This window comes from Papio anubis, chromosome 11 (assembly GCF_008728515.1).
Source record: "Papio anubis isolate 15944 chromosome 11, Panubis1.0, whole genome shotgun sequence".
Lineage (NCBI taxonomy): Eukaryota > Metazoa > Chordata > Mammalia > Primates > Cercopithecidae > Papio > Papio anubis.
Genome location: NC_044986.1, coordinates 72,988,532 through 73,006,549, shown reverse-complemented (window position 1 = coordinate 73,006,549; position 18,018 = coordinate 72,988,532). Strand labels below are relative to the sequence as shown.

Here is an 18,018-nt window from a genome sequence, read left to right as displayed (position 1 = left end):
AGTTACAACCGCAAAGTCCAAGCTCCTTTATATACTCTCCTGATCCCGCCCCCACCCCAGCAATGGCTTCACAGAGGAGCAGGGTTGGAGGGAGGGGAAGAGTATCCATGCCTCCTCTTCTGTCTTTCTATGCCTTGCCAATTTTTTGTTTTGCACTTGCCAATTTTTTGGTTTGCACTCACAACCTTGTTATACCTTTCTTATTTGAATATATTTTCCTAGTTCTCCACCAACCAACCTTCTTTGTTACCAACTTTGCCCACTTGCCACAGGATGGAAAGATAAAAATTCCAAAGTCACTGTTTATATCTCTTCCACCCACCAACTCCTCCATGAAATTATGTGACCCAAAGATGACCCTAGAAGACATGCTGAAATTTCTTTACTATAGAAGAATTATTTCTGCAAAGAATTTTCAAGTTGTCATTTTCATTTAAAAAAATAAGATGATAAAAAACACACCCGCACACAAGCCATTATTTGTAAAATGCCTACAGATGATGAAGAGGAATGCATATCAACAGATGCACACGCACACATAGGAGTGAGCGACCACATGTGGATATGTCACCCATAGAGGCCAAGATGAACCTTTCCAATGAAGAGAGTAATTGAACAGTAAGGAAAATGTCAGGAACCAAGATTTCAAATTTCTTCTCCCTTTTCCTTCCACCAATCCCTTCAGTTTAAAAAAAAAAAATACAGTTTTCTCAAAATTCCATTTTTTATTTGATACCTAAATTAGCTTCAGAAAGCAGTTACATGGGTTGCAGAAATGCAGGGGTTACTAAGCAGGGGTCTCATTGTGGTATGCAAATGACTGCTAGCTAGGAAGCAGGATTTTCTAGTTATCTTCTGGTATTGCTTAGCTAAATAAACTCTGACACCTCTGTGCCTCAATGCCTGATATCTTAGATTCTTTCTAGCATTTACTAGGGTTCTATGGTTATATTATTTTAAAATTATCTGGATATTTGGAATAATAACTACCATCTCCATGATGATGACTAGTACCACCACTATCATCCTGACATTGTTTTCTTTCTAAAACCGTTTGCAATTGTCCAGTTATACCTGTCCCCAAAGAAATGAACACATAATGGCTTTCCTTATTTTACAAGGAGGAATACAGATCAATTCTAGATTTTAGTGAGTTATCCAATATATCTGGGTGGAGCCAATTTTAAACTTCTCAAGTAACAAAGCTCAGTGCAAAACTGTCTCACCTCTAATGATGGGAGGCCTTTCTAATTGGGTTTCCAAATCAGCTGTCAAGGGGCATGATACAAGTTCCAAGAAAAGCTTGATCTATAGAGAACTTGGGCTTCACTTATAGCCCTGAATGTGGGCCACGTTCAGGCTTTTCTAATGCTATTCCAAATATTCCCTAACCCAATAATTTAGGCCCACATTCAATGCTAATTCAATGTCCCTTTCTTTCACAATCAGCATGCATGCAACTCTTTATACTTCATACAGCTTATGAAGTTAGACATGCCATTTTTCCACCACACAAAAAATTAGACTCAGCTCCTCAACCCAAATATATCTTGGATGAGAAAGTCTTTTTGAGAGGTTGAATGGTGAATGGTAAAAATCACAGACTTTGGAATCAACAGACCAGGAATAACTTTAAACACCTATGTGAGAGAAGTTAGCATCTGAGAATACACACATGTCCCCTTTGTACTCATTATTCTTCCTTGATCACATCAGATATAGTTGTTGGCACATAGCATGTACTCAATAAATATTTATTGAACTAAATTAATCCATTCTCATATTGAACAAATTTACTTTCACTTAAAAGGGCTCCACAATTTCGTGGTAACCTGATGCTGTGCTTCTCACAATTTCTTTAAGGGAGAGTTCTGGGTTTAGGATATTGGTGTCTTTGTCCCACCTCATCCATAAAGTCTTCTCTGACAATTCCACTACAACCTACTCTCATTTTTCTGACTCTCTGTTGCACTTATTCCCGATTCTAGTCACTTTGTCACATACACGATAGCTTATCTTGCCATGTAAAATGTTTTTCATAAGCACATCATCCTTCCTATGAGCTCGTAAGCTTTTCAAAGGCAAAGGTCATGTCTCATTCTTATTTTATAGGTCCCATGGCACACAACACAACATAAAGCCTATAGGAGGCTCTGAACAAGTACCTGTTGAGGTGAGTTGAGTTTTAAGGACAGCACTGACAGTGAAAATTTTATTTCAGAGAATTATCAAAAGGTAGAATTGGTGTGGTGCAGGGGCATGAAGAGAGGCTGGTTAATGGGCACAAACATTTAGTTAGATAGAAGACATCATGTTCAACCGCACAATTGTGACTATAGCTAAAAATAATTTATTTTATATCTCAAAACAGCTAGAAGATTTGAAATGTTCCTAACACACAGAAATGATAAATGTTGGAGGTGATTTATCACAAACACCCTGATTTAATCATTACACATTATATGAATGTATCAAAATACCACGCACACTCCATAAATACGTACAAAGATTATATATCAATTTTTTAAAAGTATAGACAGGTTTTTTATAAGATTGAATTTCTATTTTTACCATGCATTTCACCTAAACCAGGGCCATGAGCCTCTAACATAAAGTACTAGTTAGGAAGCAGAGGACCAGGAAGCAGCTGGCTACTATCAACGAAGAGAAGATTGTATTTCAGCAATGGGTTGTGGGATTTGATGTATAAATCACTAACGATTCTTGGCCAATACCAAGTGACTCTTGGTATTATCTGGAATAAAAAGTAACCCAGAGATATGCCAAATATCAATTTCCAATTACTTTCCTGTGACACACTTCTATATTCCTGGGAAAACTCCCAAGGGATCTGTTGCCCTATATCAACTCAGATCTGGTTTACCTTTCAGTCAAGCAGGTAACACTTGACAGCACCCTGTTCAGCCTCCATATCACAATGTCCTCCTTTGACACTCAGATTCTCTTTTGAAAACTTCAATATTGCCTTACACTGTCACCTGAGACCTAGCCCAAGTGTGGAAGGCCTTTAGTATTATACCCTGAGCCAAAAGCATTCGCATGGGACGGTGATATCTCCAACACCTGCAGTGAGTTGTTGTCACTAGAGCTTCCCAAGACTTAATTTGCATTGGGATGGTGAAGGCAGGAACAGAGGTTCCTGCCCGTCCCTTGCAACTTCAACTCCAGCCCAAGGGGAAAGAAATAAGAGTCCCTAAGTCTTAACTTTGATACTCAAAACACAGAACAGCATTTCTATTCTCCAGATCACAGAAGGCAGACCACAGACTAATTTTAAAAATCTTTGGTATTAGGGATGTTAAAACTGAGGATCTGCAAAAAGCCAGAAATCACATGTCCCCCCTCATTACAAAGTAATGGAACAGAATTTGGAAAAACCAGAAAACATCTCCAGGTCCATAAATCAGCCTGGCTGGAGGAAAACACAAATGGCCAGCACCTGGAATGAGCTTTCATCTGGAGCAGGAAAGCAGCCTAAAGAATCGAACTTCAGAGCCAAGACTCCAGACTGTGCACTGTGATTAATGACTTGAGTGAAAGGTCTCAGCTGAGGCTGAACAATTAACTTGTTCTCTTCACATCTCAGAACTCTCCACGGCATAACTATGTCTCCCCTGATCATACACATTTACTAAGATGCAAGCCAGTCTGCGGAGCTTCGAACGTGTCATCATCAGACTGTTCCTGACAATGTGGAGAGCCCTGGTATTTGTCAGGACTACTTCAGTCGAATCATCTGCATTGACTCTGCATGCATGTGTCAACCTTTCAGTTCCTTTTCAAGTTTAAGAACCATTGTAAATGAGGCAACGACATTGGCCTCAATCTATCACACACATGCACACAAGTCCACAGCTCAAAGAACTGCAAATGGACAGCACATGGCCTGGCATGTTTCTGGTCATTCCCAAAAAAAGTTCTTAGGGAATGTAATGTCCATGAGATTAATGGTTCCCTCTTGTCCTGCCTTTATCCTCTGGAATAGGTTTCTCTAATCTATTTCAGAGCCTCTAAAGCGTTTACAGTATACCAATCACTCCTCTTGAATCTACATTGAGACTCTGATAAGAGCCGCTAGATCCAAAGGAAGTCTCCAAACCTCTTTCTTTCTCTCCTAGAGGTGAATCTGTAGACAGGAAAGAAAGGCATTTTGAACATGGAAGTACTCAAGCTGGATATACTCAAAGAATCCAGTTTTCTTGTTTGATCTTCAAAAGCTGCTTCATTTGGCGCAAATGAGTTTACCAAAAGTGGATATGGCCCACACCAAAGTGGGATTTGAAGGGTAATCAGTGGCATGTCTAAGAATATCCTCCCATCTGACCTGCGACAGGGGCAGGTCCTTCCACCTCCCCTGTCCCTGATTCCATCCACAACCACTTCTTTCAGTGAAGGCACTCTACTTTCAGGAGATATATTTTTAAGACAAAAATACCAACGCTATTGATAATAATAATAATAGAAACAGCAGCAACAACAACATGTATACAATAGCCCCCCCTTATCCGCTTTCTGCATGGTTTTAGTTACCCACAGTCAACTAGAGTCCGAAAATATTAAATAGAAAATTCCAGAAATAAACAATCCATACGTTTGAAATTGCATGCCATTCTGAGTAGCATGATAAAATCTCACACTGCCCTGTTCCATCCTGCCCAGGATGTGAGTCATCGCTATGTCCAGTGTGTCCATTCTGTATATAGAACTGGCCGCTTAGTCACCTAGAAGCCATCTCAGCTATTAGATTGGCTGTTGTGGTATGGCGGTAGTTGTGTTCGAGCAACCCTATTTTACTTAATAATGGCCCCAAAGTGCAAGAGTAGTGATGCTGTAATATTCTTATAATTGCTCTATTTTACTATCAGTTATCGTTATCTCTTACCATGCCTAATAATTACATTAAACTTTACCACAGGTATAAATGTACATGAAAAAAAATGTTACAGTATACATAGGGTTCAGTACTCTCCATGGTTTCAGGCATCCACTGGGATCTTGGAATGCATCCCCTAGAGGTAAGGGGGACCACCATTCAGCACTTCCACAATAACTATTTGAAACCATCCATAGCAACTTACACAATCCTCACAACAACCTCAGTAAGGCAGGTGTTATTATTGTCCCTATTTTATGGAGAGAGAGAGATGCAGAGTGGTCAAGTACCTTGTCCAGAGCCACAGAGTCAATAAGTGGCAAAGCCAGGATTCAAACCCAGACCTCAGCCTGATGCTCCTGACACTATGCTATCCTGTACTCTGTCCCCTAGAGGTACTGGCACCCACCTTTTGATGGAGTCAGAGAACCAACACTTCTTGCATAGCGCCTGCTCCTACACAGGAGTCCGGCCTGGTGAGTCCTGTTTCTGTGGCACCTCAAGTGAGTTCTCAGTCTCTTAGCCCTAGTTGTCCTTATGTGTAAAATAAACATGCTAATAAGACCTATCTCACAGGGGCTTTTTTTTTTTTTTTCAGACAAGAGTTCTAAGAATCACCGGGGCTTACTGAGGATTAGTGAGAGAATGTATATGCAGGGCTAGCACAGTACCTGGAAAAGGGTGGGTGCATAACATTGGTAGCTGTGTTCATTACTGAGCAAACCTGCTAATATTGGTGAATGGGAAACCAAAGGGTGAAGAAGATGAGGCAGAAACCCTCACACCTTGGAGAGGGATGCGAAAAAGCAGATAACTGTAGCAGCCCCGGAGAAACTAGAATACTAGGATACTCAGAAGTACCAGCAAGTGTTACTTACCCTCCTGGTCTGACCCAGTTTACACAGTCTTTATATTAGTTTGGTGAGACCCGATTTAAAAAGTCTCTATGTTAGCTTATCTCCATGAAAGAAAGAATTCTACTTTAAAACATAAACTATATCCAGAACAAAAGAACAGAAGAAAGATGTCCATCCTGGAGGAATTCCAATATTCTCCCTGAAATTTCTGATACAAAAGCAAGGTAGCTGAAGCATCCTCTGCGGCCGTGTATGGCTGTTTCGGAGTCAACACATGGAGCTGCATCCTTCATTCTGCATTTCCTACATGCTCTTGCCAACCCCTGACACATCACATTCTTTGCATCAATAAGTGCTGGTGCCAGAACACACTAAATTGCCTTTGACTACATTTAACTGATCTAGTATTTTTTTATGATTCTTTCTTGTTGTACCATTTTTCACTTTTGACTTTATAATTCTCTGCTGACTTTAAATAAAGCTTTACCAGACTACCCAAGGTGGTTTTTAATAGAGATTTAGGGGCTAGGTTGTGTTGTGGTTTGGATTCAGATTCTACTTCAGCAACAAGGGGAAATTAACGAGGTGGTTTCATCTCAAGTGCCCATTTATATTCGGAATGGACAGAGAGTTTATCTTCTTCCAAGCCTTGTAATCATGACACTACAAAGTGATATTCAAGAAATAAAACATTATGTAGCAATAGCTTCCACACCACAAGACCACTACACAGTGTCCCTGCAACCCCAGATGACTAGGGTAATATTAAGACAGCAATGGAATTACTTTCTGAGTGACAGGGAGGATTCTGACCACATTTGGTCCTATGCCAAAGACAATGCTCGTTCTCCTAGAGATAGGGAACTCAAATGACCCTACACCAGCCACGTTAGCTCCTTCCTGATGTTCCTCCCTCTTCTGTGCTATCCATAATCCCCCCTGACTCCTGCCCAGCTGAAACCCTGGAAGCCAGCTGACCCTCCATCACGGGGAGAGGTGACATGACTGGAAAGAAACTGAGCTAGACAAAAAAAAAAAAAAAAAAAATCAGTCGCCAAAATGAATGTTTCTTTTGAACAAAAGAATAAACTTGACTTAATTATTTTTGAAAATATAAAATTGATAACTTAGTAAGATTTTGGTTTTGCCTTGTTTTTCATTATCATGTAAGACTCGCTTGATATTAAGGAGCAAATATAATATATGTAAAATAGTAAGAATTATCATTTAAAAAATATCTGTCTACCCATTACCAAGCTTAGAAATAAATAAATACCATTGGTTGTTCCTATCAGGTCAGAATTTTTTTTGTTTGTTTGTTTCCACCTACCTGCGTTTTGAATTTTTCATTTTCATGGTTTTCGTCCTAGTTTTGCCAAAAATGTAAGGACCCTTTACAACAGTGTTTTATTTTGCACTTTCAAGCTTTATGTAAAGGATATTATATGGTATCATTCAGTGGGTTTCTTTTCTTTTGATTTTTAGATTTGTTCATATTGAATGTTATTTCACTTTATTTAATGAATCATTTGGGTTGTTTCCGGCTTCTGTTTTTTGTTTTGTTATGCTATGAGTATAGTTCATATTGATCTGAGCACATATAATAGCTTTTCTTGTGGTAGAGTCCTGGGAGTGAGATTTCTGGATCTTAGGATTGGCATATATATTCAAATTCACTAGAAAATAATCAATTGTTTTCCAATAGAGATACATTAATTCACAACTCCCATCAAAATTGCTTTTCAGTTTTTGTTGCTCTGCAATGTTGCTAACACTTGGTATCACCAGATTTTTAAATTTTGCTAAATCATTGAGTACAAAATGTATTTTGTTGTTTTAATTTATATTTTCATATTTAATTGTTTCCTTATAGACAATCATTAGCTGACTTTTGGATAGTTTGAAAAACCTCTTTATCCCAAATAAGCAGGAAGTGCAGCCTTTATATCAAGTAGGTATGATTATATGTCTACATAGAAAGATACTAGGTGTATATATATATATATATAATATATGTATGTATGTGAGTCAACATAGCTACATTTATATTTTTATCTTCTAATCATACCTATATGTACAGCAGGATTGGCAAACTAGCTCCAGTGGGCCAAATGTGGCCTACTGCCTGTTCTTCTAAATAGTTGGGTTTTTTTGTTTTTTTGTTTTTTTGTTTTTTTTGAGACGGAGTCTCACTCTGTCGCCCAGGCTGGAGTGCAATGGCCGGATCTCAGCTCACTGCAAGCTCTGCCTCCCGGGTTTATGCCATTCTCCTGCCTCAGCCTCCCGAGTAGCTGGGACTACAGGCGCCCGCCACCTTGCCCGGCTAGTTTTTTGTATTTTTTAGTAGAGACCGGGTTTCACCGTGTTAGCCAGGATGGTCTCGATCTCCTGACCTCGTGATCCGCCCGTCTCAGCCTCCCAAAGTGCTGGGATTACAGGCTTGAGCCACCGTGCCCGGCCTCTAAATAGTTTTATTGGAACACAGCCAGCCCCATTTGCTTCCATATTGCCTGTGACTACCTGCACACTACAATGGCAGAGCTGAGTGGTCATGGCAAAGACTGACTGACCTGCAATGCCTAAAATGCTTACTATGTGGCCCTTTGTGATAAAAGTTTGCTGACCCACAACCTATAACAGCTGCATTTATAGACTATGAACACTTCACACTCAACATTCCCTTCAAATCCACTTCTTCCAAATGCTGATCCTCATAACGGCTCCACCTTCCACAAAGACACTCAGGCCAGAAAACCTGTGAGTTATTTCATGCTCTTCCCTCCTACACACATTTACAACCAACATGTGGATACTACCCAAGTATTTGACCTCCTCAACATGGCTCCTGTGATGTCCTCATCTGCCACTCCTTTGTGCAAGCCTTATGCTGACTTAGGCAACCCTTCAGCTAATGAACAAACCCCATTTGTCCCACTATCCTATACAAATGGTTTTTCACAGCACATGTCACACTTTGCTGCATTTATTTGTTTGAGTTTCTGTCTGCTAGATCCTCCTAAACTGTAAGTTCCTTGAGGCAGGGACCTTTGTCATTTCTACACATAGTACAGTGTCTTGCATAGCAAATACCTAATCATAGATTAGCCTCCTGAAGGCTGCTTAATCTTTCTCAGAAACCATTGAGAGCCTGACATGGCAAGACATTTGTGGCTGCCACTATTCAGTAGGGTTTGGAAATAGTTGTTATTCTCCTAAATCACATGGTGGAAAGGACTAAGGGAAAGAGACGCCTTGTCAATTTCATTTAATGCAGTGCTCTTCACATGATTACGTGCAGACATGTTACCAGAAGAACTCATTAAAAACAGTAGATGCCAGGGTGTTACCCAGTTCCCTTGAATCGGAATCAATGGAAATAGGTGCTTAAGCACTTTTACTTTATGGTTGTTCCCTAGGAGATTCTTATGTAGGCTTGAGAAGCACATTTCTAATAAACGGAGCTTCCTGAATACACCCTTCTTGCTCTGTCCCACTCTACCACATTGCCCATGATGGATAGCTATCAATGCAAAGGAACCCCGAGGCCCTTTGCTTGGGTACCAGAGTTTCCCTAAGTTTGTTCACCCTTTCTCAGTGGCCCAGAAGAAGCCTGATTTGAGGGGATAACTGTATACTTTCCTCAGGGCTGCATTTTGATTTCTAATCTCTGTCTTTCATTGAATTGGTTGCATTCCTGGTTAATGATGAGGTCTATCCCCTGCACGGAGTATCTTCACTGCTCAGCATATCTAAAATCAAAATCTCCTGCTCTATCCTAGCATCACTCCTTTGCATGTACCACACCTCCTAGTACTTGCCTGAGGGAAGAAACATGCAAACATTTGTACAATGCACATATTATTCGAATGCCTGTTTTAATTTTTACTATCCTCTTCATTTTCAACATATTACAGATCATTTAATATGTAAAAAAACAAATGTTAATAGAAGGGTTAGACCAATGATGATACCAATAAGATGCTGTTAGTATTTATTAGAGATTTTTCTTATTAGACTTAATTTTTTCTTAAATTGCATGTGACCCATTATCATTACGCTTGCTGGATAATATAACAAAACAAAATTACCAGTCCATTTTACTCAAGAAGAGCATCTAAGGTTCCTTGGGTTTTATAACACCAAGCATAGCACAAATTTAAGGAATTTTTCCAGTGCTGCACTCGGTGATTTTTAGGGGTCTATTTTCCCCAGAGGCATGTAAGTACTAAAATTGCATCGGATTGCGTTTTGCTCTCAGCGGGTGAGAAAGTGCATAGTCAATGGGTTATTTGCCATTCTTTATTTCCATTTTATGCAGTCACACGGAGGTATCTCTCAGGTGGTTGTTGAAGTTTACTAGACACTCAGGAGCCATCCTGTGCTTTCATTAAATGGCATTTATAATCTATAACCAAAGGGGCTGTCCATGAAGCTATTGGCATAGTATACCTAAATTCTGCTCATGTTAATTCAGATTATAGAGATAAGACCTTTCATTATCAGATTCCAATGTGGGGAGAAACTGCATCATGTATTTAAGCAATATTTTTAGGATGACAAATAGAGATACAAGGTTTTATATAAAGGGACTAATAAAGACAGAACATTTGGAATCAGTATATAGGGAATAATGGCCTTCAGAATATGCAGATCAATTAATAAAGGGGATATGCAAGAATCACACCAGTGATTTTGCCATACCTTTATCTATCTGTAATAAAAGCACTAAATTCTGTCAATGCAGTATTACTCTGCTTTCTTTTAACTAGATATCTCCAATTAGACATCATTTCCATGCTTCACTAGTACTCAGATAATTGACGCTCATAACAGGATTCCAAAGCACTCAAAAAAGCCAGAAGTACTCTCCTAATCATCAAGCAACATTAAAAGGTATTCAGTGTAGTTGTATTGTTGTGCATTTTATTGGGGGGCAGAATGGAACAGGGGAAAGAACACAGGCTTCAGTATCGGAGAGACCTGGTTTTGCGTCTCATGGAGGACACTTATTAGCACTGGGACCTTGGGTAAACAACAAAATATCTTTCTAAGCTTCAATTTCCTCATATATAAAATGGGGATAATATCCACTTTTATGAGATGTTTCCAGGATTAAATGAGATCACGAACATATGTAAAGATACCAGCACAGTGCCTGGCTCTAAAGAATTCACTCAATAAAGAATATTTTTAACGCTAATGTCTTCCTTTCCATTCTCAGTAGATTATAAGCCAAACAATATATACACGTACCTCTATATTTTTCTCCGTATTTCTTTATTTACCAGCATATTTGATTCATGTGAATATCCCATTCCTCAACAGTGATAGAGTACAGCAAGTTTACTGTGGATTCTCAACATTTGGAATATTTAAATTTGAAGAAGAAAAGGGATGTTTTCACAGAAGCAATTTGTCACTTGGCCTTAGGGAAACAAACTTGCAAAGTCTCCAAAACAGTTATAAATCACCCAAAGTTATCACCTTCTTTGGGACTTTTTATTATTATTATTATTATATGAGTAAAATATTAGCATATTTTAATAAAAACTCAAATACTGAAAAATCTGAAGTCCTTTTTCACCCTCTTTTACTCTCTTCCACTCCAAAGTCCTCCCATAGAAGTAATTATTGTTAGGAGTTTTGTGTCTACACTTTCAAAACAATTACTATGTATTTATAGATTTGTGTGTGTGTCTCCATGTGTGTATAATTTTGTGCTTTTAAACACAAAAATGTGTATAGCACTGTACTCTTAAATAAATAAGGTATGCCAACACCGTACAAATCTTTTGCACTCAAACATGTTTTTGCTCAAAAATATGTCTTGGAGATCTTTCTGTTATGTTAGTATTTTGCTTACCTTAACCTTTTAAACTGCTGCATAGCCTTCAATATTACAAATTTACCATAATTTAATCATTTCTTTCCTGATAGATATGCAATTTTTGTATGTTTTTTACTACTAGAAAAATGCTTCAATGAATATTATTCTGTGTACTTCCCTTTGGCCATGTGTAATTGTGAGGTTATTGGCAGTATGAATTTTATTTTGGTCTTTGAAAATTCAATTTGTTTATTCTTGAACACGGTCCAAAGCTTTAAAGTCAATGCAGGAGTAAGTCTTTTTCCCACCATACTCTTTTTCCATGCCTAGTTCTCCCATCCATAAACTGTCACTATTATCACGCATATTTCAGAGTTTTTTCATAAATATAGGTTCTTATTGTCCCACCTTTTATGCATCAGTAGCAGTATACTATACATACTATTCTATACCTTGTTTTATTCTCTTTTATTTACATATATAAATTTATAAATACATATAAAATATATCTATATATATCTAAATTTATCATGGTCTGTAACACAATTCCCAAATAATTTTTTAAGTTCGATGTTCATTTTTGACTTTGCTGAAAAGGTTTTGTGTTCCTGTGTAAAAGGAACGCAATACTTTTTTTAAATAAAATCAAGAGTATTTCTATTTTTGCACATTAATTTTGTATCCCGAGACTTTGCTGAAGTTGCTTATCAGCTTAAGGAGATTTTGGGCTGAGACAATGGGGTTTTCTAAATATACAATCATGTCATCTGCAAACAGGGACAATTTGACTTCTTCTTTTCCTAACTGAATACCCTTGATTTCTTTCTCTTGCCTGATTGCCCTAGCCAGAAATTCCAACACTATGTTGAATAGGAGTGGTGAGAGAGGGCATCCCTGTCTTGTGCCAGTTTTGAAAGGGAATTTTTCCAGTTTTTGCCCATTCAGTATGATATTGGTTGTGGGTTTGTCATAAATAGCTCTTATTATTTTGAGGTACGTTCCATCAATACCGAATTTATTGAGCGTTTTTAGCATGAAGGGCTGTTGAATTTTGTCAAAAGCCTTTTCTGCATCTATTGAGATAATCATGTGGTTCTTGTCTTTGGTTCTGTTTATATGCTGGATTATGTTTATTGATTTGCGAATGTTGAACCAGCATTGCATCCCAGGGATGAAGCCCACTTGATCATGGTGGATAAGCTTTTTGATGTGTTGCTGAATCCAGTTTGCCAGTATTTTATTGAGGATTTTTCATCAATGTTCATGAGGGATATTGGTCTAAAATTGTCTTTTTTTGTTGTGTCTCTGCCAGGCTTTGGTATCAGGATGATGTTGGCCTCATAAAATGAGTTAGGGAGGATTCCCTTTTCTTCTATTGATTGGAATAGTTTCAGAAGGAATGGTACCAGCTCCTCCTTGTACCTCTGGTAGAATTCAGCTGTGAATCCATCTGGTCCTGGACTTTTTTTCGTTGGTAGGCTATTAATTATTGCTTCAATTTCAGAGCCTGCTATTGGTCTATTCAGGGATTCAACTTCTTCCTGGTTTAGTCTTGGGAGAGTGTAAGTGTCCAGGAAATTATCCATTTCTTCTAGATTTTCTAGTTTATTTGCATAGAGGTGTTTATAGTATTCTCTGATGGTAGTTTGTATTTCTGTGGGGTCGGTGGTGATATCCCCTTTATCATTTTTTATTGCGTCTATTTGATTCTTCTCTCTTTTCTTCTTTATTAGTCTTGCTAGGGGTCTGTCAATTTTGTTGATCTTTTCAAAAAATCAACTCCTGGATTCATTGATTTTGTGCAAAAATCACAAGCATTCATATACACCAGTAACAGACAAACACAGAGCCAAATCATGAATGAACTTCCATTCACAATTGCTTCAAAGAGAATAAAATCCCTAGGAATCCAACTCACAAGGGATGTAAAGGACCTCTTCAAGGAGAACTACAAACCACTGCTCAGTGAAATAAAAGAGGACACAAACAAATGGAAGAACATACCATGCTCATGGATAGGAAGAATCAATATTGTGAAAATGGCCATACTGCCCAAGGTTATTTATAGATTCAATGCCATCCCCATCAAGCTACCAATGAGTTTCTTCACAGAATTGGAAAAAACTGCTTTAAAGTTCATATGGAACCAAAAAAGAGCCCGCATCTCCAAGACAATCCTAAGTCAAAAGAACAAAGCTGGAGGCATCACGCTACCTGACTTCAAACTATACTACAAGGCTACAGTAACCAAAACAGCATGGTACTGGTACCAAAACAGAGATATAGACCAATGGAACAGAACAGAGTCCTCAGAAATAATACCACACATCTACAGCCATCTGATCTTTGACAAACCTGAGAGAAACAAGAAATGGGGAAAGGATTCCCTGTTTAATAAATAGTGCTGGGAAAATTGGCTAGCCATAAGTAGAAAGCTGAAACTGGATCCTTTCCTTACTCTTTATACGAAAATTAATTCAAGATGGATTAAAGACTTAAATGTTAGACCTAACACCATAAAAACCCTAGAGGAAAACCTAGGTAGTACCATTCAGGACATAGGCATGGGCAAAGACTTCATGTCTAAAACACCAAAAGCAACGGCAGCAAAAGCCAAAATTGACAAATGGGATCTCATTAAACTAAACAGCTTCTGCACAGCAAAAGAAACTACCATCAGAGTGAACAGGCAACCTACAGAATGGGAGAAAATTTTTGCAATCTACTCATCTGACAAAGGGCTAATATCCAGAACCTACAAAGAACTCAAACAAATTTACAAGAAAAAACCAAACAACCCCATCAAAAAGTGGGCAAAGGATATGAACAGACATTTCTCAAAAGAAGACATTCATACTGCCAACAGACACATGAAAAAATGCTCATCATCACTGGCCATCAGAGAAATGCAAATCAAAACCACAATGAGATACCATCTCACACCAGTTAGAATGGCAATCATTAAAAAGTCAGGAAACAACAGGTGCTGGAGGGGATGTGGAGAAATAGGAACACTTTTACACTGTTGGTGGGATTGTAAACTAGTTCAACCATTATGGAAAACAGTATGGCAATTCCTCAAGGATCTAGAACTAGATGTACCATATGACCCAGCCATCCCATTACTGGGTATATACCCAAAGGATTATAAATTATGCTGCTCTAAAGACACATGCACACGTATGTTTATTGCGGCACTATTCACAATAGCAAAGACTTGGAATCAACCCAAATGTCCATCAGTGACAGACTGGATTCAGAAAATGTGGCACATATACACCATGGAATACTATGCAGCCATAAAAAAGGATGAGTTTGTGTCCTTTGTAGGGACATGGATGCAGCTGGAAACCATCATTCTTAGCAAACTATCACAAGAACAGAAAACCAAACACCGCATGTTCTCACGCATAGGTGGGAATTGAACAATGACATCACTTGGACTCGGGAAGGGGAACATCACACACCGGGGCCTATCATGGGGAGGGGGGAGGGGGAAGGGATTGCATTGGGAGTTATACCTGATGTAAATGACGAGTTGATGGGTGCTGACGAGTTGACGGGTGCAGCACAGCAACATGGCACAAGTATACATATGTAACAAACCTGCACGTTATGCACATGCACCCTAGAACTTAAAGTATAATAATAATAAATAATAAATTTTTAAAAAAAGAGTATTTCTAATAAAGTCAAATTTGTCTATTTTTGCTTTTTATATCTGGGTTTCTGAATTATGAGTTATCTTATGCTTTTTTAAATACTTTTAACATTTTTTTTTCACTTAAAATTTTAATCCATTTGCAATCTATCCTGCTGTAAGGTATAAGGTATCTAAATTTTTTTCCAAATGCCTACTATATGTCCCAAAAACATATATTGAATGGCCCATCTTTTCCCTACCTATTTAAGATACTACTTTACCATATACAAATTTCTACATATAACTGAGTCTAGTTCTAGACTTCTAGTCTATTCCATTATTCTGGAGATTCCTGTGCCAGTACCACATTGTTTTAATTATTAAAACTTCATAATATATTTTATATCCAATAGAGCTGGTTTTCCCTCATTATAATTCTTTTTTAAAAATAATCCCAGCTATTATCTTTGTATATTTTCCACATGGCCTTTAGATTCAGTTCTTCTAGTTTAAAAAGGAAGAAAAAACGCTTTGTACATTATTTCATAATGAATTTATAAATTTACAAAGAGTTAATTGACATATTTTTGATCTTGAGTTTTCCTATAAAATAATATAAATGTCTGTTCTTAATGTTAAGCATTCTTGTGCATACTCTTCTAGAAGGTTTTTGTGTTTTTTCTTGGAGATATTCTATATTTTTGTTTATATTTGATTATAATATTCCCAATTTATTATCTTTTATGTTGCTTTTGTAAATGAAGTTTTTCATTCAAAATACTAACAGGCTTTCATTTCAATATAAAAAGTCTAATGATGTTGCATATTCACTGTACATTTTACTTTCTCACTGAGTTATTTTGTTAGACTTTTAGTTTTTTCCCTGAAATTCCAAATGTAAAAATCACCTGGTCCGGCCCAGTGGCTCACATCTGTAATCACAGCACTTTGAGAGGCTGAGGCGGGCGGATTGCCTGAGGTCAGGAGTTCAAGATCAGCCTGCTGGCCAACATGGTGAAACACCATCTCTACTAAAAATACAAAAAAAAAAAAAATTAGCCAGGCATGCTGGCATGAGTCTGTAATCCCAGCTACTCAGGAGGCTGAGGCAGGAGAATTTCTTGAACCCGGCAGGCTGAGGTTGAGGTGAGCCAAGATCATACCACTGTACTCCAGCCTGGGCAACAGAGCAAGACTCCGTAAAAAAAAAAAAAAAAAAATCACTTGTAAACATGAAACTTTTATAATTTGCTTTCCACTTTCATGCCTGTAATCTCTTCTCATATCTAATTGCTTTGGTTAGTACTTCTAGTAAAACATTAAATAATAGGTAGGAACAGAGATCTTGTTTTGTTCTTACTTTCATAGGAATACCTCTAAGTTTGATGTTGGCTTTTGGACTGAGATGGATGTGTTTTTTCATATTAAGGAAGTATGCATCTATTTTTGAATGCTTTTTATCAAGAATGGTTATAAAAATTTTTGGCCAAAGCCTTTTTGGCATCCATATAATTACGGGTTTCATTGTCAGATCTACTAAAAAAAAAATAAATAAATGAGTATCCTAATATTGAAATTTCATTGAATACTTGGAATAAATCTTACTTGGTCATGATGTTTTACTCTGCTTTTATGCTGCTAGATTCTGTTTGTAATTATTTCAATTACTATTTTTGCACCTATATTTAACATTGGAGTGAGTATGTAGTCATTTTCTCTGTAACCTTATCAGTGTTTCTATAAAGACCTTATCAGTGTTTCTATAAAGGCCTTATGTACTTCACAAAATAAATATGGAAGTACTTCTTTACTCTGTAAATATACTTCTGTAAGAGTAAAAAGTACTTCCACACCCTGCAACAGTTTCAATAGCATTGGGATCAGCTCCATGGTATGCAAAAGCCAGCTCGTACTGACACACAAGAGCCTATTTGTACATCTCTTCTCATCTTCACTTTAAGTGATGTCACACAGGTAGCTTGAAATAAGTTATGGCAGAAATATTTATGCTTAGAAATCAGCAAACAATACAGATCAGGGCTTTTTCACTCCCTGCCCCAGCCCCCAGACCCAGTTGTTAAACATTTAGCAGAATACTGTAAGTATCTACTCTTCTAATGTTTGGTAAAATTTTCCAGTAAAACCACCTGGGCTTGGTGTTTTTGTGGGAGAAGTAATAGATCTTTATGAACTTTATTTTGCCTGTGGAAATCAAATGATTTCAATCTTCTATCTCTTCTGGGGTCAGCTTTGGGAAATTATATGTTCCTACAAAATTACCCACTTCATCTAGATTTTCAGATACTTGCACAGAATTAAACACGGTTTGTTCTTAGGATTATTTTAGTTTTCTCTTGTTACTCTGGCTTTTTATCTTTTTATTTTGTATATTTGCATTTTCTTTATTTTTCCTTTATTGGGATAGTTAATAATTTAGTTTTTCAAAAAAATAGCTTTTGGTCTACACTTTTTATATTCTAGCTTATTAATATTTATTTTTAACTTTACAAATTCCTCACTTACACTTTCCTTTATGAGGCTGATACTGTTTTTGAGTCAGATGCTTAATATATCTTTTACATTTTTTGCTTATTTTTTCAAGTTAATATATGCACTTCAAGCTATCTGTTTTTCTCTAATAATTACCTTAAATCTAGCTATACATTCTCATAGGTAATGGTTTCATTAATATACTTCTCTAGCTGTTCTACAGTTTAGGTTTATATGTTATCTTTTTTGTTGTTGTTGTTTGTTTTTAATTCCCCAGGAATTCTCAGCCATATATGTTATCTCTGAC

The 18,018-nt window shown here is 37.4% G+C and overlaps 1 protein-coding gene across 9 annotated transcripts in view; it reads right to left on the bottom strand.

The window, feature by feature from the left end:
* LRMDA (leucine rich melanocyte differentiation associated) overlaps window positions 1-18,018 on the bottom strand; it is a 1,152,373-nt gene that overhangs the window by 207,791 nt on the left and 926,564 nt on the right. The gene's annotated exons all lie outside the window — the stretch shown is intronic.